The following is a 21444-nucleotide window of genomic DNA, read 5'->3' on the forward strand; positions in this document are numbered from 1 at the left end:
AGGAGAACATAGAGCATGACTGACTTAGAGAGAATATGGTCTATTTCTAGGGCAGAGACTGGGGTCATGGTGCAAATACAGGGAAGTGGATGTGAGGTCATTCATAAAATGGAATAGTCTTATTGGGCTAAATGTCCCCCCCCCCGCCCTTGTTTGATAGCTCCAGATCCTGCTTTTGCTGAAGTCAATGGAAATTTTGCCACTGACTTCAAAAAGAGCAGTATTGGGCCTTTAAAACCATCAAATGCAAAAAAGGCTTTTCCTCCTCATCTGAACCCTCAAATCAAATTAGTGGCTGCAGCTTCCTTTTTTCCTTCTCCCATTCTTCATTTCCTTATTTTTCTTTTCAAAATGTATTAGGCCAAATTCATTCCCAGTGTAACACAATTCAAGTCGATGCAGGCACATCAGGGATGAATCTGGTCTGTTTTATTAAAAGAAATTGGAAATTCACAGTATAGCAATGCACAGTCATAGACAAATAGAAAACATGATTTTATGTAGAATTATAAAGTAGAAAGAAGCATCAGTTTAAACACTGTATTTCAAAATATAGTGAATCCATCTATCAGCATAAATGGAAGCCCCATAATTATATAATTAATTAATATATGCAGGTAGCACTCCAACAAACCAAATTCCCCACTTTCCTTTTAAATCGCCCCTAATAATATTGGCTTCTCTACGAGCCCTCCTAGGGAGAGATGCCCTGCAGCATGCTTTGAAAGACCAAAAGGTAGACAGTTTTACCCCAGGAGCACATTAATTACTATGGAAACAATGATGTAATTGATATAGAGAGAGCTTAGTGACAACCACAAGTGAAAGATAAAGATGTTGCATAGCGTGGTTTGAAATCTATGCCACAGTTTGAAGGCAGCATGATCTGGTGGACTGGACATGAGTCTGAACGGCAGGTACTCCTCTGTGCTGCTCCTGCCCCTAGGCCACCAGGCCAGACTGTGCTTACCTTACCCAAAGTGCTTTGAGAGCTATGGATGAAAAGCACAATAAAGAGCTAAGAATTGCTCCTCATACAAGTGGTCCCCTTGACTTACTTGCATGAGAGGGACCAGCAGGTGCACTCCCAGGCTTGGCCAATCACTAAATCTTTCTGGGATGGATTCACACATGCACATGGTTAATACTGAGGCCTAGGCCCCATGCACCCAAAACTCCCCACTGGGTGGAGAGCTGGAACAGCTCCAGTGTCTCATCCAGTGAGGAATGCACACAAAAAAGCAGGTGGTAACCTAGTGCTGTGCTGAACCAGCACTTCCCCCTTGACCGTCTCTGATAGTTGGGCTGCTAAAGAGTGTTCAGCAGGATGCTGCTTGCCCTTCCCCAGGGTGAATTGCCCCCAGAATGCCGTGGGTCTCATTAGCATAGCGAGCTGCCTGTTGCACATCCCTGTACCATTCAGGGTGAATCCGGCCCTCTGTCTAAGTGAGAACAATACTTGCACCAGTCATTTCAAAATCTATTGCGTAAAACCATGACTACTTATCACTGATCATTCAGATTCATTTCCAGTAGTCTGACGATGTAGAAGACACATATTCTTATACTTGCTTTTGGATGAAATAAAACACCTTTTTCCTTGACCCCTTAGGGTCACTTAGAGCCTTCATTTTTTTTCACACATGCAGGAGTATTAGCTATGGTGGCAAATTTCCAGCTCGATTAATAATATTTAGCCTTCCTATATTGCCCTTGCGGTTTCCATTGCATAAAGTGCAGAGCTGCTGTGTGGTAATTACATAGGTGCCATGTTTTACCCCAGAGGTGGCTGCATTTCAGTGTTGGGAGACATGATCTTCTGAATAGTTTGCATACCAATTAAAAAGTATAGTGTGTTGCGATACTTGGGAGGAAAGGTTCTATTTAACTATAAGCTGTTATATTGTTCTTGTTCTTCTTCTTCTTATAGTTTTTTAGTGCCAAATAGATCTAGAAACATGAAAAATACAATCAGTACAGGACCCAGCCTGAAAAGGAACTGATTTCACATGGCATCTTTATGAAGTGTTTCTTTGGCATCCAATTCATAGATGAAAAAGTGGAGCCAAAAGTATTTTTCAGAAGGGGGATTCTTTAGCCTTTTCAGATTTCATTCAGTTGTTCCAATGAAATAAATACATCCGCCTTACACAATTGAAAGAGGTATTTACTGCCTGTGGTTTAACAACTGTACTAAGTCAAAGGAACCAGTCAACTAGAGCCTTATAGTTCTTGTCTGAAGTGAAGATGGGAGAAAAGAATGAGACTACAATGTGGTATTTATAATAAAGATGAAATGAGTGGAACGCAATGGCGCCAGCAGCCCTCGAGCTCCTGCTGTTTGGGCTAATGCATTTTGCATTAGCGAGTCTGGGTATCTGGCATCCAGTAAGGTACTGAAATGCTTTTACAAAATAGTGACATTCTTAGAGCAGCAACGTTCCTTCCAAACACCAGCAATACACTTTCAATTGGTAAAATTCAGACATGCGGCACCTAAAGCTGGGTGAAGAGCCAGGGCCGGCGCTACCATTTTTGCCGCCCCAAGCAAAAGAAAAGCTGGTGCCTGGAGCCGGCCCTGTGAATAGCGAAGGGAGTAGAGGCACAAATGTTTCAGCCATTTTCCACTCGCCATGTTCAGACCTCTTTTGTGTTTGCTTTCTTGCCAGATTCACTCCCGTACCCCTGGGAACAGCTGCCCCAGAAGGGAGATTTACTGTGTCGTCAGTGACTGTCGGTGCTGCTGCTGCCATTCCCTGGATGTCCCGTTAGGAAAGGGCAGCTATACAATGTGGTTGGGGTGGTATGAGGCCAGTGCCTCTCCCAACTGGTCTAGCTTTGCCCCACCTCTCCTGGCTGGTCTGACTCATTTTGTGGGCAGAACCACTGGTTCGTCCCCTTGTGGTGGAGTTGCTACCAGAGGCAGCCCACAGTCTGGGTTCTGCAAGTGGATCACGATGAGTGAACTTGGCCCAGTATGTCTGCACTGTAACAATACCTGGCTTCTTTCTTATTGTGGAGAGTTCTCTGAAAACAGCCACTCAATGTGCAGCGCAGTCAAAAAAGTGAACAGAATGTTGGGAATCATTAAGAAAGGGATAGATAATAAGACAAAAAAATCATACTGCCTCTATATAAATCCATGGTACGCCCACATCTTGATTACTGCATGCAGATGTGGTTGCCCCATCTCAAAACAGATATATTGGAATTGGAAAAGGTTCAGAAAAGGGCAACAAAAATGACTAAGGGCATGGAACGACTTCCGTATGAGGAGAGATTAATAAGACTGGGACTTTTCAGCTTGGAAAAGAGACAACTCGGGGGGGATATGATAGAGGTCTATAAAATCATGACTGGTGTGGAGAAAGTAAACAAGAAGTGTTATTTACTCCTCATAACACAAGAACTAGGGGTCACCAATGAAATTAATAGGCAGGAGGTTTAAAACAAACAAAAGGAAGTATTTTTTCACACAACGCACAGTCAACCTGTGGAACTCTTTGCCAGAGGATGTTGAGAAGACCAAGACTACAACAGGGTTCAAAAAAGAACTAGATACATTCATGGAAGATCATTCCATCAATGGCTATTAGCCAGAACGGGCAGAGATGGCGTCCCTAGTTTCTGTTTGACAGAAGCTGGGAATGGGCAACAGGGAATGGATCACTTGATGATTACCTGTTCTCTTCATTCCCTCTGGGGTACCTTCAATTAGCCACTGTCAGAAGATAGGATACTGGGCTAGATGGACCTTTGGTCTGACCCAGTATGGCCGTTCTTATGTTATTAAAAGAAACCCAATCTCTGTATCCTTTACTATTCCAGCATTCGAGTAGCTAGTGTTCTAGTTGCCTTGGAAGCGACCTGAAATTCTCAAAGGAAGAAATGTACTTGCCAACAAACAGAAGTCACCAGAGGGATTTATTTATCACTCTTTCCCCCATCAGGAGGCTGAGATGTGTGTCTTTATTTCTTCATGAAAGCAACTGCGAGGTTCCACCCTCCTGCATCTGTGGAGAGCAGATCCATTACAAAGGTGACAAAAAAAGATTAGCAGAACAAAATCTGCAGTGGGTGAAGGCCCCTGGGTTTAGCTGTCACCAGAAACAGTATAACAAATGTTACCATGTCTTTTACCTGCCGTGTGGATAGAAAAAGGAAAATCAATACCACAGCTTTTCTTTTCATTTTTGACAGCTCCTAAGAAAAACTCATGGCCCTAAGACACAAATGAGCTCAGAAACTGACTGACTTTATTTCAATGATTCTCAAATTGGTGGCACCTGGAAATATCTTTCTTTGTTGAGTTTCTTTCATGTACATTCCCGGCATGATCAAACTTTCTGATGCCACCAAAATTGGAAGGGTAGCAAATACAGCATAATGCAACCAAACCACAAGTCACCTAAAGAAAATAGAAGCCTGCTTCTGCAGTTTTACTCTGGTTTAACTCCATAGTTTTCAATAGATTTATTCTTAATTCACTCCAATGAAAGTGGGAAGAGATGCTGCATGAAAAATTTCTACCCCTCTGGAAGTACCCTTATCACTGCACAGAACTGAATGGAAATAGAGACACATCATTCTGAAGAGGAAAATCATGAAGATACTGAAAAAGTTGCTAAAAAGTGTGGGAGCAAGGCAATAAGGAGTGATGTGGAGACCGAGAAAGGAGCAAATCCTGTGATTGGCCTGGTGCTTAGGCCAGCCCTAGCCCTGAGGAAAAAGCCAACTCCAGTTCTAGAAGAGCAGTGTGGTTCAGTGGTCTGATTAGGTGCTGTAAGCCCTTGAGTTCCACTCCCATTCTCACACTGACTATTGTGTTCTTGGACTTCTGGCCAGATTTTCAGAAGCGTCCAGCATCCAGCAGTTTCCACTGATCTCAATAGGAGCTGCTGGGTGCTTAACTCTTTTAAAAGTCTGGCCCTAATGTGTCTCAGTTTGCCCTTCTGTAAACTGGGGACAATTTACCTGGCTCATGGGGTATAGAGAGGATTAATTAGTTAACATTTCCACGCTACTTGGAAGCTGCTAAGTATTATTTTGTGTAGGTCACTAAAGTGCACGCCATGCTTTCATTGCCTTTAATTTCTGTGAGTCCACCACTAGCTTTAGCAGGTGGGCCACCAGGAGTTCTATGTGACTAAAAATAAATGTAAATCTAACGTGTGCTGCCTCCTCCCTTGGGAACAGCTGCTTAGACTCTTTTGCCCTCTTTCATAGGGATAGAGTAAAATAAAATGTGCATGCTGATTTCACCCAGACGAGAGGGTGAGGTTTTTTTTAGCACTGTGTTTTAAAGGAGCAGTGATGGGACATGTCTTAAAAATTAAAGAAACAGGCATGGATGTGAGTGACAGAACTAAAAATATAGAACACTTGACTAGTAAATGATGGAAAATCAGCAGTGGACACCGATAGCACAGCCTGAATTATTATCACAACCACTTTGATCGTGGCTTTTTAGCAGCAGAAACTTTCCATTACCTGGATGCAATGGGTTTCTCAGATCTAGGCATCTGGACTTGAATGACCTCTTTACCACATGTCTTCAGCAAGAAAAATAGTACCATAGCTGAAGCCTGAACCATGGAGGTAAATAGGGAGTGATGCTCCTTAGCTATGACATATTGAGATGGCTCCAAACTTGGAATATTGAGCCAAACGATGCATCTCCATAATGAACAGAACCACCCAAGTATCAAACTCTCAGATTTAGGAAGTTTGAAATCCTGATCCCAATCCAAACTTTCCCAAAGTTTGGGCTGTTTGTACTTACCTATTATTGGGATTGGTTTGGGACATGAACCTGGATCTGGATTTGGGGTATGGATTGAGGAGTTTTTCTTTGGGCTTATTGCTAGTCAGAAGAAGAGAGTTCCTGTGGCTTGCCAAATAGTCTTGCGCTGTGATTTTTCTCCATTCAGTCACCTCTGTGTCAGGTCTCCAGTGGATCCTAGAAGCGGGATGGAAGTCAGAGCTTTCCACCAGGCTTTTTGAGGTATTTAACACAACAGGCTTTCCCAGCTTCCAGGAGACTGTACAGCTGGACTCATGCTGCAGGTTCAAAGTTTATTTCCCACCACAGAGATGGTGTGAGCTTTTAAGGAAAACAGCTAAAAGTTTTACAGCTTGTTTTTTAAAACGACAACATGAATACACGGGAGTTGCAGATGTTGTAATTCAGGGCAGAATTTTCCGCTTTGTGTGCAGACAGGCCAAGTACTTGAAACATGGAATAGAATTGGAGGGGAATGCTAAATAAAGTAGTAGTGTCTCCGAGCCCAGTCCTGCCTGTGCTCTGTCCATGGAGCACTCCGTGACGTCTGTGGGAGGGCCAGAGTGTGGGCTGTTTGCAGTAGCAGGCCCTCCACGGAGGATTCTCTTACATCCCAAGCAGATTTTCAGAATGCTCTCCCAGTATGTGCTCTCTCTAGCAATATCATTATCGTCACCTCTCCTTTTCTTTTTTCTTTGTGCATCTGTTGACAGCCATTGACACTGGATGGAAAGGTGGCATGCTGAGCCAATGGGGGAGTACGAATTGTGACAGATAACATTGATTTATAGCCACTCAATTCCATCGTACAGGAAAGTGAAAACACTTTGCCACAACACAGACATGTGCTTGCTTTCCTTGTTGTTTTACAGAACTGGAGCATCTCAGGGACCGGTATATCGCTGTCCACCCCAGTGCACAGCAAATTCCACCACTCCTTTATTTAGAATGATTCTGACAACATACGTAAAAGGTTTTTATACACCCAGAGGACATCAACAGCGAAATTATCTGGGACACAAGCTGAGGCAGATTGGTTGAGAGGGCAGACCAATGGATTGGGACTCAAGAAATCAGACTGCTCACCCTGGCTCTGCCACTGACTTCCTTTTTGATCCTGGGCAGTTCCTTTCCCCTCTTGGTGCCTGGATTGCCCCAGGTTATAAGAAGGGTACTAATGCTAGCCTGCCCGCCCACCTTTGCACAACACTTGGCAATCTCTGGATGAAATGTGGTGGTATTATTCATTGCCCTTTCATTCTGCAGAATGGTGATTTATTTCTTCAGTAAAAAACCCAACCCTGAATCCCATTAGCCCATCATTCACTGGGTGATACAAGTGCTAAAGCAGGGCAGTTATAAACCCTTATTTTCAAAATGGTGCACCGTACGCTTTCTCCTCCCCCTCCCCGTAGGCCAGCTGCCAGTGCTGAGGGGCAGAAGCAGCACTGCACAACAGTGCCCCCTAAAGAGTGGAGGAGAGGCAGTAGAACAGAACTGTGCACTTTGCTCAGGAGGCTCAGCTGCTGAGAGCCTGGCAATGGAGTCTCCTGCTGCCCAAGCTCAGGCACAGAAGGGGAATCTGTACAATGCGGCTCCCCTGTGGGAATTTGGGAGCCACCTGGAAAAACATTCAGAATCTAGGAATGCATGAAAAATTGTAACTGTGGAGAGTTCTTCTTGGCTCAGTTCCTGCACATGGTAGGGAGGTTCCTGTGCACTTGGGGTGACATTTGCCTCCATTGCAGAGAGCCCACTCAAGGCCTATGCACCATTTAAGTCCCACTAAAGCCCACAAAATGGAGCTGCAGTGGATCTTAAGTGGTGCCTGGGTCTTCCGCACAGGGGTGAGTCTCACCATTTGTAATGAATGTGTGCACAAGGGAGTCCTGCTCTGAGACCCCTTAGGCTCACCTAAGGTGCATTGTGATAATGTCTAGCCAAACAATCTAATTGATGGCATTTATGGATTCTATGTCTCAGTTTTTGTAAGCTAGCAGATCTTCCAAGTCCTGACCCTGCCTTTTTGTGTGTAGGGACTGCAGCATGAGGTCATTAAATACTGTCTCATGATGCACAAACACCAGGGGGTAGAGCGAAGATTGCACAGACAACCTTAATTTTGTTGTTTGCTTACTTTTGAGTGTAAACTTTGTAACATCAATGGTCATTGTGAAATCTGTTTTCATTGCACAATGCTTAGTTCACACGGTCACAAATAAGATGCACTCAGGATATTTTACATAAAACCAGGAAAACACTTTAATTTTAGGGCATGAGACCTAGTAAAGCTAATTTTCCATTAACTTTACTTCATATTTCCTTTTTTTCCCATTTATTTACTGACAAAAGCTCAAATCAGAAGCAGCCTCTAGATTTCAGTAACGGTCTCTGTTTACGCAATTTTATTGCAGGGCTAAGCCTAAACAGGGCTCGAGGGATGCTCACAATTGAGAGAGCCAGTGCTAAGCTCAAAGAACAGCCTAATACTCTTCTTTGCTTTCATTACAACTGTTTCTTCCTTCCTTTGCCTGGAAACGTATCCAATGATCCCTTAAACAGACCAGTGCTCCTTGGTTCATTGCCCCTTCTTCCTATGCCCCTGAATATTCATTGCACTTTGTGTGAAATAATTTGAATAATTGAAATGGATCCAAATGAAAGTTGCAAATTAAATGATATTCCAAGTGCCATGTAATAAACGGAGCAGAAAGACTACAATTGCTGTTAAACAAGCGTTTCTGTTGCGTTGTACTCCTGCATCATATGGATTCATTGAGCATCTATAATCAGGCTGAGTGTCAGTGCCAAAAGTTTTAATGATACAGAATCTTAGCTAGAGTATTGTAAGTGCTTATAGATCTGCCATTAGAAAACTGTTATGGGCATGATTCACTTATTATTATTTCTATTGTTTGTTTGTTTTATTAAATGGTACTGATTATCCTGCAAGGGAGATCAATGGAAAAACCTGTCGGGAATTAGCCAAATCACAGGTTAAAGAGAATGATTTACCTGTATAATTTTAAAAAGCAGACTCAGAGAACAGACATCATTGAAGAGAATGTCCAAACGTAGGTCAAACCTTCCAATAGTATCCCCTGGCTTTGAACACCTCCGCTGTTGAATGCTTACCATAAGACACTCTGGGCCTGATTTTCAGAAGTGCCAAACACCCTCCTCTCCCATTGAGTTTTGCCTGGAGTTGTGAGCACTCAGCACTTAAGGAAGATAAACATGCTTATTCAGCTGTCTGCGTGTAGATTTAGGTAACTAATTGTAGACTCTCAGGGTGGGATTTCCCAAAGGACCTAAGTGTCTTGGGAGCACAAGTTCCATTGACTTAAGTGCTTTTGAAAATCCCATCCTCAAGTTTGAAATTTTTGGCCTGAGACGCTGAGAAGTTTAGACTGGGATTTTGATAGGACGTAAGTGTCCTTAGGCTCCTTTGAAAATTCCCGTCTAAGATTCTAACTATGTAGGATCAGGGCCTAAATGACTTGTCCAAAGTCACACAGCAGGTCAGGAACTGAACCTGTGAGTCCTGACTCCTATTCAGGGCGGGTATAATAGGCCAAGGGAGGCTAAACCTCCCCAAACCCAGGATGTGGCCCCGCCCACGCTCCGCCCCAAGGCCCCGCCCTTACTCTGCCTCTCCCCTGAAGCTGGCGGGGGCTCAGCTCTGGGCTGCCTCGGGCCAGCTGGTGGCCCAGGGCGGCTCAGGCCAGCCTGGAGCGGCTTGGGCTGCAGTGGGGGTCTTGGGACTACTCTGGCAAGCGAGGGGAGGGCGCGATGGGGCCTTGGGCGGGGTAGGGGACTAGCCTTCCTGAACGGGGTCTTCACCCGCCACCCACGCTCCTATTCCCCAGCTCCAAACATGGGGCCTCATTGTAAATGTGGGTTTACAGAACAAAACACCACTGCAATTGATATGAAGTTGGTGCTTTCAATACTCACCTACTAGTACAGCCTACTTATTCAGGATAAAGTGGAGGTGTTTATATGGTAAACTCTCATTATCAAATTGGGAAAAAAAATGGCTCTCAAACTGTCATTATTGAAAAACTTTTTTAAATTCAGCTTTAGCTTTGCCATTGCAATGCCCTGCCTAGCACAGCTAGTGTCATAATGTGCTGCAGGACATTTCTATCTCCCATCCTCTCGCAGGAAGGGGGCAGCAGGAAGGGAAGCTGCATGCCACTCCACATCCAAAGTTTGGAGCAAAGCGCTTATCTAGTCTTAGAAATCTAGCCTTAGAAAGCCTCTTTGCAGCAAGGATCATGTTTTCCTCCATGCTTTGTCTAGCACCAAGTAAACTGATAGTGCTCAATAAATAATCCTCAGACTCTGCTAGGCAGGAAGCAGTCCCTGACATATTCTTACTGCAGCTACTTTTAAAATGCCAGTGTAACTTGTTGCTTGTTTGTTTTGCCAGTGAGAGAGAACTGGCAGCACTGAGCCACGTACACTGACTGAGAATAAACTTCCAATTATTTCTCTACCCATCCCAGGCATCATCTGGAAAGGTGTGGCCTCCAAGAACCGACAACATAGGAAATCTCTTCTGGGCAGCATCCACCAGTGTCCAGCTGAGGTGTCCTTCTGGGAAAGGCCTTTTGGTTCCCTGTGGATTGGCTGGTTTTTGCAAGTAGGTTGCTGAGGTTTTAGCTCAGCTGCCACTGTTGGGTATTTTTCCCCCTGAGAATTGTGTTAGCGATAGCACAATAAATAATGATTTTAGTTACTTCATGTTAAGATGCCTAAAGGCCTCCAGGCATGGTCACCTAAAAATGGAAATGTATTATTTTATTGTCCCAATGGGCAAGTGTATCCTTGCTGTCTTAATATATACCATTCTCATTTCATCTCTCAAAATGGCCTTTATAATGGTCTCCACCTATGTTGCTAATAGCGTAGAATATCTTTGTATATTTTAAGACTTTGTTATATTTTCTTTATTAATACAATACAGAGTTACATTTTTAACCAGTTTCCCCCCCGATATAACGCGGTTTCACCTATAACGCGGTAAGATTTTTTTGGCTCCCGAGGACAGCGTTATATTGGGGTACAGGTGTATGTGTCAGATGAGCAGAATGCAATGCTTCAATGTAACATCATTCAGTACATTGGTTACTGATCATCCAAGTTGCAATAGTAGATTTTTAAAAAAAAATATACAACCAGGAGGGCCTTGGTCACCATCCTGGAAGCAGAAGAGCAGGACAGGAACAGGAAGTATAAGAGGAGGGCCCTGTAGCTGAGTTGGCTGGAGCCACCAAGGGAGATAGATGTTTCCAACCCCCTGCTGGAACCGGAGCCCGCAGAAGATTTCTGCTGTTCCAAGGACTCAGTTGAGCTACCAGAACTGCTAGATACACCTGATACTGAGGAGCTGCTGGCAATGTACCCCAGGAAGATGGAAGGAAACTCCAGAATTCAGGTACACCCCGAGGGGAGGGGAGGAAGTAGCCCGGGGGAAGCCGACCACTGTCCGGCTGTGTTGCTGAGAGACTCTAGGTCAGCGTGTTGCGGCTGGATCCCTGCTGACCCAGTGGCGGACCACTCTGCTACTGTTCGGGCCATAGGCTGGAACCTGGTGGAGTCAGGTGGGCCTGGGTCCCCCTGCCACCCCACCCCTGGCGTGGTAGCCTCCCACCTTAGGCCAGGAGGCCTATGTTGGTCTACTGTCCGCTGAGCTAGGATGCTAGACCAGTGCTCTATCCTGTCTGAGGCCTAGACTGTTTGGTGCTCTACCCTGCCTGAGGGCTGATGCCTTAGACTGCTCAGTGCCCATCCCTGCCTGAGGGCCTAGGCCCCTGAACTATTTACTGTTCCATCCTGCCTGAGGGTTGGAGCCCTACAGCTGCTAACTTCCCCTTTTTTAGACTGCTTTTCCAGGGGCATGACCGCAAAGAGGCATGGCCTTCCTTGGAGATAGACAGCGAGGGAGGGCCACACACGCCTACACGCTTATAACAACATACTTAGTATTTATATAGCACTCTCTTGCTATAGCTCTCAAATCACTTTGCAAAATGCATCAGCATTGATATTCCATTTTACAGATTGGGAAACAAAAATACACAGAGGTTATGTGATTTGGCCATGTTCCACACCAAACCATTGGAAGATCTGGGAACAGAACTCATGCCTTCTAACTTCTCTGTCTGTCCAGTGGATGGATATTTGAAATTACAGTTTGGTTCAATGAGCCAAGCTCATCTCTGGTGTAACACCTCAGTAGAATTGCATCAGGAACAAAAACGGCCTGATATCTATTGCATTACATGTCTGTTTTCCCCTTATTAAGAAATATTATTGTTTTTTAATTCAAAGGAAATAAATATCTTTGCTGATTAAAGCAAGAGGGGGGAGAATTGTAGAGGCAGCACATTCATCTTCTGATCTGTGGTGTGGGAGGGAGATGTGAGGTGTGGGATTGGAGTTGGTAGAAGGAGAGCACTTTGGGTACTGTGGAAGTGAGGTTGATTAGAGATTGGGCCTGGATCAGAACAGAACACCCAGAACTTGGAGGGTGTTTGAAATTCAAACCAAAATCTGTATTTGACAAATGGCCCCTTTGTGGCTGTGTGTGTGTGTAAGAGAAAGAGAGAGACTGCTAATCCAGGAGACCCTTGTGGATTGGCTGGGCACAGGGCTCCCTTGGTAAGAGGCACAGGGACAGATCCTTAGCTGGTATACGTTGATGTAGCTCTATTAAAGACAATAGTTCTATGCCAGTTTACACCAGCTGGGAATCTATCCTGCTGTGTTTTAGTAGGTCAAGTACAGTTCTGGCAGTGAGGGCACCTAGGTTCTAATGTTGGTTCTGACGGGGACATGCTATGTGACTTTGGACATGTCGTTTAACCTCAGTTTCTCCATCTTTAAAATAGGGGCAATAACGTTAACCTAGAGTACCTGTAGGTTTGCTCATTGGCTCAAAATGTAACAGCTCTCTTTCCTGTACAGCAACACAGGGCCACTGAGGGTACAGCCACATTGGGATAAAAGACCCACAGCATGGCCGTGGCTGGCCCCAATCATGTGACTCGAGCTCACAGGGCTGAGGCTACTAGGCTAAAAATTGCAGTGGAGACATTTAGGCTTGAGCTGGAGTGCGGGCTCTGAGGATCTCAGAGCCCTCGCTCAGGCCTGAGCCCAAACACTGCAATTTTTAGCCCCACAGCCTGAGCTCTACCAAGCCCAAGTCAGCTGACCCAGGCTCTGAGACTTAGTGCTGTGGGTTTTTTATCGCAGTGTAGACATACCCTGAGAGAACATCATGCCAGTGCTCTGCTCCCAGCACTGGCTCCCCTGGAACAAAAAATCAAAGCCAGGGTTTGGTCCTAGCATACAAAGCTTTCAACAGCTCTGGCCCACTTAAACCAATGAAAGTCCCATCTTCTGTGTGGCCCTGGCAGCCCACAAATGTTCCAGTGGAACTGTTAGCTAAATGGGTGAGACTTGAGTGTGATTGACATGGGTTTCTTGGCAGCTTGCCCCAGGCTGTGGAACTCACTTCCAGAACACATGACCACGAATCTTGCTGTCTTCGCTGTCTGTACGGTTCCATTGTTAAAGCTGATTGTGGTGTCCAGGATGTTGATGCTGGTGTGGGAGTGTTCAAAATCTAGAGAGAGTTTGATGGATGGTCGTTGAAGTTGTGGTAGAAATCTGAGGGAGTTTAGGTCATCTGTCCACAGGAAGAAAATATCATTGACGAATTTCAGGTATATCAATTTCAGGTATATTACTCCCCATTGGAGGGGGTAAGAATTGTAAGAGTATACTTACATTCTGTAGCCACACAGATATGCCTGTAAATGTATTATAGATTTATTTTTTGAGGAACAAAACCTGCTAATATATTAAATGTGGCTGTTGTCAGAAAAATTACTGTGTAAAAATGACATTGCAAGGTGCCACCTCTATTTTTTTCTCTCGCTGTGAGTTTACAAGCCAAAAGATGGTTGTCCAGATGGCCAGTGCTGAAAACTCCCTGTAAGATCTGCAAATCAAGCTGTGTTCTCTTTGCCTCTTAATTCCTCATCAGTAATAAATATTCTGCAGTCTGATGTTAGCTGATGATGTACGAGACACAATAGAATCAAGCTTGCTTTTCCATACCTATACTAACTTTTCAGTGCTGACAGTAATAAAAAAAATGTTTTTCCAGTAAATACAGAAGATATGACTCACAGCTACACAGGATGCAGATATAATGGGTAAGAAAATGGTTTTACGCTTTCTGACTGCAATGGCACTTTAAATCTTTTTGTTACAGGTTGATCAAAACCCCCACACTCACCTCCCTTTTCTATTAAAATGGAACATTCCACTTGCTAGTGCTGAACTGGATTCACCTCACCTCTGGGGTTTTTTATTTGTGCCCAGCCTGGCTAAGAATTGTTGGAATCTTTTATTTCACTAAGACATGTCCCTGATTGCAACAGTTGTGTAACTGTAAAAGCAACTTATAACAACTGCTTGCTAGAAAATGTGCTTACTCCCCTACAGGATGCTCTTTGTTGCAATCAGGGGCATGCCTTAACGAAATTAAGAAACAAGAAGGCCTGATCTCAGATGTGACCGATTAAGAGATAAGTAATTGCTTCTAATTCCTCAGCTTGCTCAAACAGTAGTTATTACAGAAACACACACACAAGATGGATCTGATTCTCAGTTACTCTAAGTCCCCTTTACATTGCTCTGGAAACGTAAAGGAGCATTACATTATACTTTTAGAGGGGCCTTTAAGTGGGTGTAAGTATGATTTAAGTCCCTTTTCAATGCTAGAGTAGTCTAAGGGGAAGGGAGGCATAGAGTAACAGAGGATCAGGCCCAGTCTGCCATAACACACATTCCTGTAATAACAACAAGGAGTCCTTGTGGCACCTCAGAGACTAACAAATTTATTTGGGCATAAGCTTTTGTGGGCTAGAACCCACTTCATCAGATGCATCTTTTGTGGGCTAGAACCCACTTCATCAGATGCATCCTCAAGGCATCTGATGAAGTGGGTTCTAGCCCACAAAAGCTTATGCCCAACTAAATTTGTTAGTCTCTGAGGTGCCACAAGGACTCCTCATTGTTTTTGCTGATACAGACTAACACAGCTACCACTCTGATTCCTGTAATAGTGTGACTTAGTAGACAGAGCACTGGTGGGGGCTTAGGAAACCTGGGTTCTAGTCCTGGCTCTGCTACTGGCCTGCTGTGTGAACTTGGGCAAGTCTCTGTGCCTCAGTTCCCCATCTGTAAAATGGGGATAATGATACTGGCCTCTGGTGTAAAGTGCTTTCAGGTCTACTGCTGAAAAGCACTAAATAAGAGGTAGGTATTATTACTAGTAACAGTCCTAAGCCTTCTCTAAGACAACAATGAGTGAAAACAGGGTTCTGGAACTCAGTTAAATATTTTAAGTACTAAAATGTTCAGGTTTAATTTTCAAGTGTAAAATTATCAAAAGCATTTTACAGACATTAACTATTTTATTCCCCCATCAGCCCTGTGAGGGAGGTAAATGTTGTCATTCCTATTATAGAGGGGGGAACACACAGACAAGAGAAGTGCACATGACTTGAGCAGGCTAAGCATCATGGAAGAGCAGCTCAAGTTCATGCAGTAAGCTAGCCTCACTGTCAGATGCACAGCCCATTGAAGGCAGTGGAAAGGGTCCCACTGACCCCAATGTGTGTTGGCTCAGGCACATAGGACTAGATCCTGAAAATGAACATTAATGGGAGTTTTTCCATTGACTTGAATAAGAGCACTATCATGAGGTTTAGAACTCGGAGCTTGACTCCAAATCCTGGGCTGTCTGACTCACCAACAATGTCCCCACTTCACCCCGCAAGCCACAGAGGCCTATGTTTTTGAAAGTTAATTTGGGGTTGCCAAACCTGAGACGCCTTGGGCCTGGTTTTTTGAGGCAGTGAACTCACTGGGAGCTGTGGGTGCTCAGCACCTCTGAAAATCAGACCAAGCATGTCTCAGATTTGGCACTTAGAATCAATGGCCATTGCTGAAATTGTTGGCTTCCTTAATCTCTCTGTGTCTTGGTTTCCCCATCTGTAAAACTAAGGTAACGACTTGTACCATAAGTGAAATATGAAATTAAACAGAGTTTAAGACATCCATGGCCACATACAGGGAGAAAACTGTCCTCCTATCCCTGTGTGGAGACCCCTCTTCCTACGTGGAAAGAGAACTGTATTGCTTCATTAGAGAATTAAGCCTCACAACACCTTAAACCAAAAAACCCAGAGGGACTGCCCCAAAGTCAGAATGGGGCTCAGGTGCTGACATAGGGAAATACCAGGAAAAGAAAAAAACAAAAATAGATAAATAACAAATAGCTACAATGCGACAAATCCTGAAACGTGGGCAAGGACTGAGTATAAAAGGATGCAGATGGTGAATTGTTAATGGAAGAGTTCCAGAGTTAAAGACCTCGCCTCTAGGGTCCTTTAAAGGTTATAACTCAGGATTGTCAATAGTACCAACCATACTATCTCAAATGCTATATCAGGACATAAGGCAACCGAAGTCCCCTTGAGAAGAATGAGGCTATTCTTTAAGGCTATGTTATTTAAGACTTTAAATACTACTAAGAAGACTATGAATCATACTCAATAGAAAAGAGGCAGCCAGGGCACATGTTGGAGTGTGGCTATCACCAGCTCTTGTGGGCATAAACTCAACTTTCTGCTTCTAAGTAAAAAGTTGTTTAAACCATACCATGAAATGATAGCTACCCTTTATCACTATAGACCAGCTGCTTGCTAAGCGCTTGTCTATTCCTGCTGCCAGTGGGTTCCTGCTGCCATAGAAGTTGAAAATGGAAAAGAGCTATGTAGGGACCAAACTTTAGGCACATGTTTATTTTTCAGTACATGCCTAAGTCTTTAAAGTCATTGGGTCTAATTCTCCTCTCACTTATATCCATTTTACACCTGTGCATCTCCATTGACTTCAGTGGCACAACTACTGATTCTCACTGGTGTAGGTAAGGGAAGAATCAGACCTATAACATTTGTATCATTGTCATGCACCTTACAAAAATATATATGTGGTTAAAGGATTTATCAGCATTCATGTGGGATGACCTGACCATTCATGGCTGCATCAATCACGAGTAAGGTGTCCATATCAAAATCATGCTGATTAAATCTTTATTCCACACAACATCAACATGACTACATGCACACACACACTCGTAACTTGCTTAAGCAAACTCATATATTCTACATTTCCTGGGACTGTGTGTGTAAAAATATTTTAGGAGTCACCCTTATACTCTGAATGCAGTTGACACAGGTAGTTTAGCCCTGAATGGAATCAGCTGTTTTTATCATCATGCTAGCTCCTATTTCATAACCCTGACCTACACTAGTACTTACCCATGTAAGTAGTCCAGTTGACTTCAATAGGTCTACTCCTCCCTAAGTACTACTCAGCAAGTTTAAGATGTGGAATAGTGGGCACTGGGGAGGAAGAACACAAACATTAAAAAGTGCTCAATTATCTTAAAACAACTAACTTCCACAATTAACTCTTGCACACGCCCAGCAGCAGGAGGTGAGATATTATATTCATCCTGATTGTTCTTTACTCAGAAATGTAAGTACATCATAAACTACTTACAAAGAGTCAGACTATCTAGCTTTTTCTCATTATTATTAGTATTCTGTATTATCATAGTGCCTAGCAGTCCTAGCTATGAACAAGCAGCAGCGTGCTAATAGCTGGGAAAGAGGCTGGCAAAGAGGCTCTGAGCCTTCCTAGCTGTTGCCTGGAGTGTATCTCTGTTGCTGCAGATCAGAACATAGGATTGCCATTGCATAAGGGATGCATGACTGGGACTGTCCATTCTTTTCATTACATGTGCTATACATATGTTGGGGGTAAAGGGAGTTTTGTCTCTTGTAACATAGTATGGATAATACAGGTCTGTGCATGTGTATTTCCAGATGCAATGCAGAGCCTTAAACACAAAGTAGCTTCAACTAGGGCCTAATCCTGCTCCCTATTAAGTCAATGGCAAAATTCTCAGCTTTAATGGAGAAGGACTTGGTTCATAGCAAAGAGCCATTCCTAGCCAGCAGGCAACCTGATTTTGTGACAGCCCCATGATCTCAACTGCAGCAGTATTTGGACAGGTCAGGCAGTAAGTGGAAAGTCTTGGAGCAATTCTATGTTCCCATCAGTCCATGGGCCAAATTCTCTGCTGCATGGCGCCTGGTGGAGTTATTTACACCTGTTCAAAGCAGGTGTAAAATGCTACCAAATCAGAATTATAGGGCTGCCTCTCATGTTGTGTCACCACTTACACCTGAATAGAATGGCTGTCAAATGCTATCTTTCCGTTTCAGTAGCATTTTACAGCTATTTTGCACTGGTGTATCTGGTGACACCACAGTAAAGAATTGGGCCTAGTGTCTCTGGACTTTTAGCATAAATGAATCCTGGAAAGAGATGAGGTTTAACACCTCAATTTATATGACTGGCTTTGTTCCTTTTAGATAAAAATAGGCAGCCTACAATTTATTTGGCATCTCTTTTTGCTGCACTGATGAGCCTCTTTTGCCATGGGGTAAACAAGATGGATCAGATTCTGCAACCCTTACTTATGCTGAATAGCTCTTCCTCATTCATATAGTTCCACTGAAGTCAAAGAGACTACTCATGTAAGTGCTATTCAACAGATGCAGAATTTGGCCTTATTTGACTAAAGAAGTGACCAAGTCAGATCATGACCTGATTTTTGTTAATATGTCCTGCTCTTGGTTAAAGTGAAAGAATAACCAGTTTTCAAGCAACAGCAGCTGTGCAGCCAGAACCAGCATTCTGGACTAAAAGCACAAACTAAACTGTCTTAGTTCAAATAGTATGGACATCAGAAGGGAGGCTCTGAGCACCTTCATAACCAGTCTAGATTGGTATGTAAGGTTGCTCCTGTGCACAGCATATCCAGATAAGAAAAGGCAACTGGATATGCTGGTGGCATGCAGAGAGTTGGCAGATAGCTGTGACTACATTCCTGGTGGCCTTTAGGTGTTTTTCTAATTCAAGTTAGAGAAGATTTTGAGCTGTGCATGTTTTGGTCTTTTTTTAAATGTCAGTGCATATTTGTGCAGCACTGCAATTTTTTTAGCCTCTGGTTACTGTATGGAGTCACATTTTGCAAAATATAGTCTTTATACAGATCCTAGACAGCCAGGTGCATTATCTCTTTCATTCCAATTCATCTCGTTGACATATTATCTACTTGTTGGGTTTTTTTACATATGATATTTCTGCACACAATTTTAAATTCTTCCTGGTCTATCTCACTGATGGTTAGCAGGAGATGTACAATACAATAGTAAAATCTTGAAATGTAGGTATCACTAGGGCTCTAGCTGAAGGTAAACTGGAAGTGAGGGGAAATGATACATAGTATATTTGTTTATGGCCCCAATTCTTCACTGAGAGCTATGCAGGCAGACCCCTGCACCAGAGTAGAGCCTAAATGACATCAAAGGGTTTCTGGACAGAGCCATTTCCCTATATGGAGTCCCACTAACATATGGGATTCTGCATGAGCCAACACTTGTCCCAGGGTACCCTTCAGCACAAGGCTGTGCCTACAGGGTTCTCAGTGCAGGATCTGGGCCCACCTGAAGATAAGGGAAAGAAAGTTCCACTAATTAAATGTTTATTAATGAAGCATTTTTCCACCTTGTGCTCCTTCGTGTTAAGTAACAGGTAACAATTCTAGTGAGATATCATTTTCAGATCCAAAAATGGACAGAAACAGTAGGTAACTGTGCCCTAGTCTATCCATGGCAGGTTACTTTTCAGATGCATATTCCTTAATTCCTTCAATAAAGAACTAGACTGAAAAAAATTGCTGCAATATTTAGATCTCAAACCAAAATTATCTCTGTTTTTCTGTGCATCCTAAAATGCTCTTGGCTTAGGAAGAAATTTTCCATATGGGCAGGCTATTCTCCAACTGCCTTCTGCGGGGTTTCTTGCACCTTCCTCTGAAGCAGCTGGTACTGGCCACTGTCAGAGACAGAATACTGCACAAACTGGATCACTGGTCAAGTTCTGCAATTCCTATCTTCCTCAAAGGATTGGGGGGAGAGAGGGAGAATACTGTTGTAGTCAGCCTGGAAAAGAAAATCTGTTAAAATCTCCTGACCCATCCTAGCCCTTACAGGGAGATGGCAGAGAGCAAGTAAAGGAGTTGAGGGCATTTGCCTCCTGCTGTCCTACATACAGGAGGCCCATCTGGTTGCAATGCATAAAACATACATACATGCCTAAACCACACAGTGCAATACCTTCTATCATCCTAAGCAGAAGCAGGATGGAGCATCAGTTGCGTAAATGAATTGCAAAGTCATGTTTTCCCGTAAACAGAGCCACAATATTGGTTTCTTTTTTGGTAAACTAGGTATGTACAAAATGCTATGAGCACAGCCTAAAACTTCCGCATGTGCTGTTGTTAGTGCTCTGCGTTTGCTTGCTGCAGGATGTGTTTTTACTTTCCTTTTAGCAACACCCCTATGACAGCAACAGCCGTCCAGTCAGGGGATGGCTACAAATATGTGTATTGTATATAACTGTAAAACAGAATTCTGAAAATATATTTGCTTATTATATTTATATCAATTATTATTTACTGCTGTATCTGTTATTAAATCTGTAAAGCCCATTGAGATGAAAGATGCTATAAAAATAGTTTATTACCTGAAGAGTTTGGACAAAGCATAACCAACAAAACAAAGCCTGTTTGATTTAGTGGAATAAGCATCAGCTCTGAAAAACAGTGGGCCCAGTTTTCACATTAAAAGGCTGTCATGTTTGAAATTGGAACTCCCTGGACTCATAAATCCACATCCCATCAGGTCTGGTTCAGATCTTTCTGGGGCAGAGTGACTGTGTGGGTCTTTGGGGCAAGACTTTAAAAACTGTTTGTGTGTTCTCTGTGAGAACAATTAGAGCCAATATATTCAGAGGTCACTCATTTTGGGTTCTAAACTTTAAGATAGCTTATGCCTGATTTTTCAGAGGTGCTAAAACCCCACAGCTCCCATTATTTTCATCTGGAGTTGTGATAGGGTGACCAGATAGCAAGTATGAAAAATTAGGACAGGAGAGAGGGTAATAGTGTCCTATGCTGGGGGGGGGGGCGACGTGTGTGTGTGTGTGTGTGGGGGGGGTTAATAAGGTCCCATATAAGACAAATCCCCTAATATCGGGATGGTCCCAATAATATCAGGACATCTAGTCATCCTAAGTTGTGAGAACCAGCCCCTCAGAAAATCAAGTCCAAAATATTTCAAGATGGTCACCCAAAAATCAAAGCACCAAAATTGGAACATTTTTGGCTTCAAGATCCCATGGCCCTTTGTTGTAAGAGCAGGAAGTTTACCCTCGTATCTTAAAAGCAAAATTTCCTGTGCCAAATGTATTTGCCTTACTTGCTGCAGCCCTACCACCCAGCGGTGGCTGCTTTTGGTGGTGCTATACATCTATACTATATAGTTGAGGTACTTTACCATTCTTTGTCATTGCAAGGCACTCTCTATATAACAATCCCTGGATGTAAAGTATCAGAGGAGTAGCCGTGTTAGTCTGAATCTGTAAAAAGCAACAGAGGG

Source organism: Terrapene carolina, unplaced genomic scaffold (genome assembly GCF_002925995.2).
Source record: "Terrapene carolina triunguis isolate 2854851 unplaced genomic scaffold, T_m_triunguis-2.0 Scaffold66, whole genome shotgun sequence".
Taxonomy (NCBI): domain Eukaryota; kingdom Metazoa; phylum Chordata; order Testudines; family Emydidae; genus Terrapene; species Terrapene triunguis.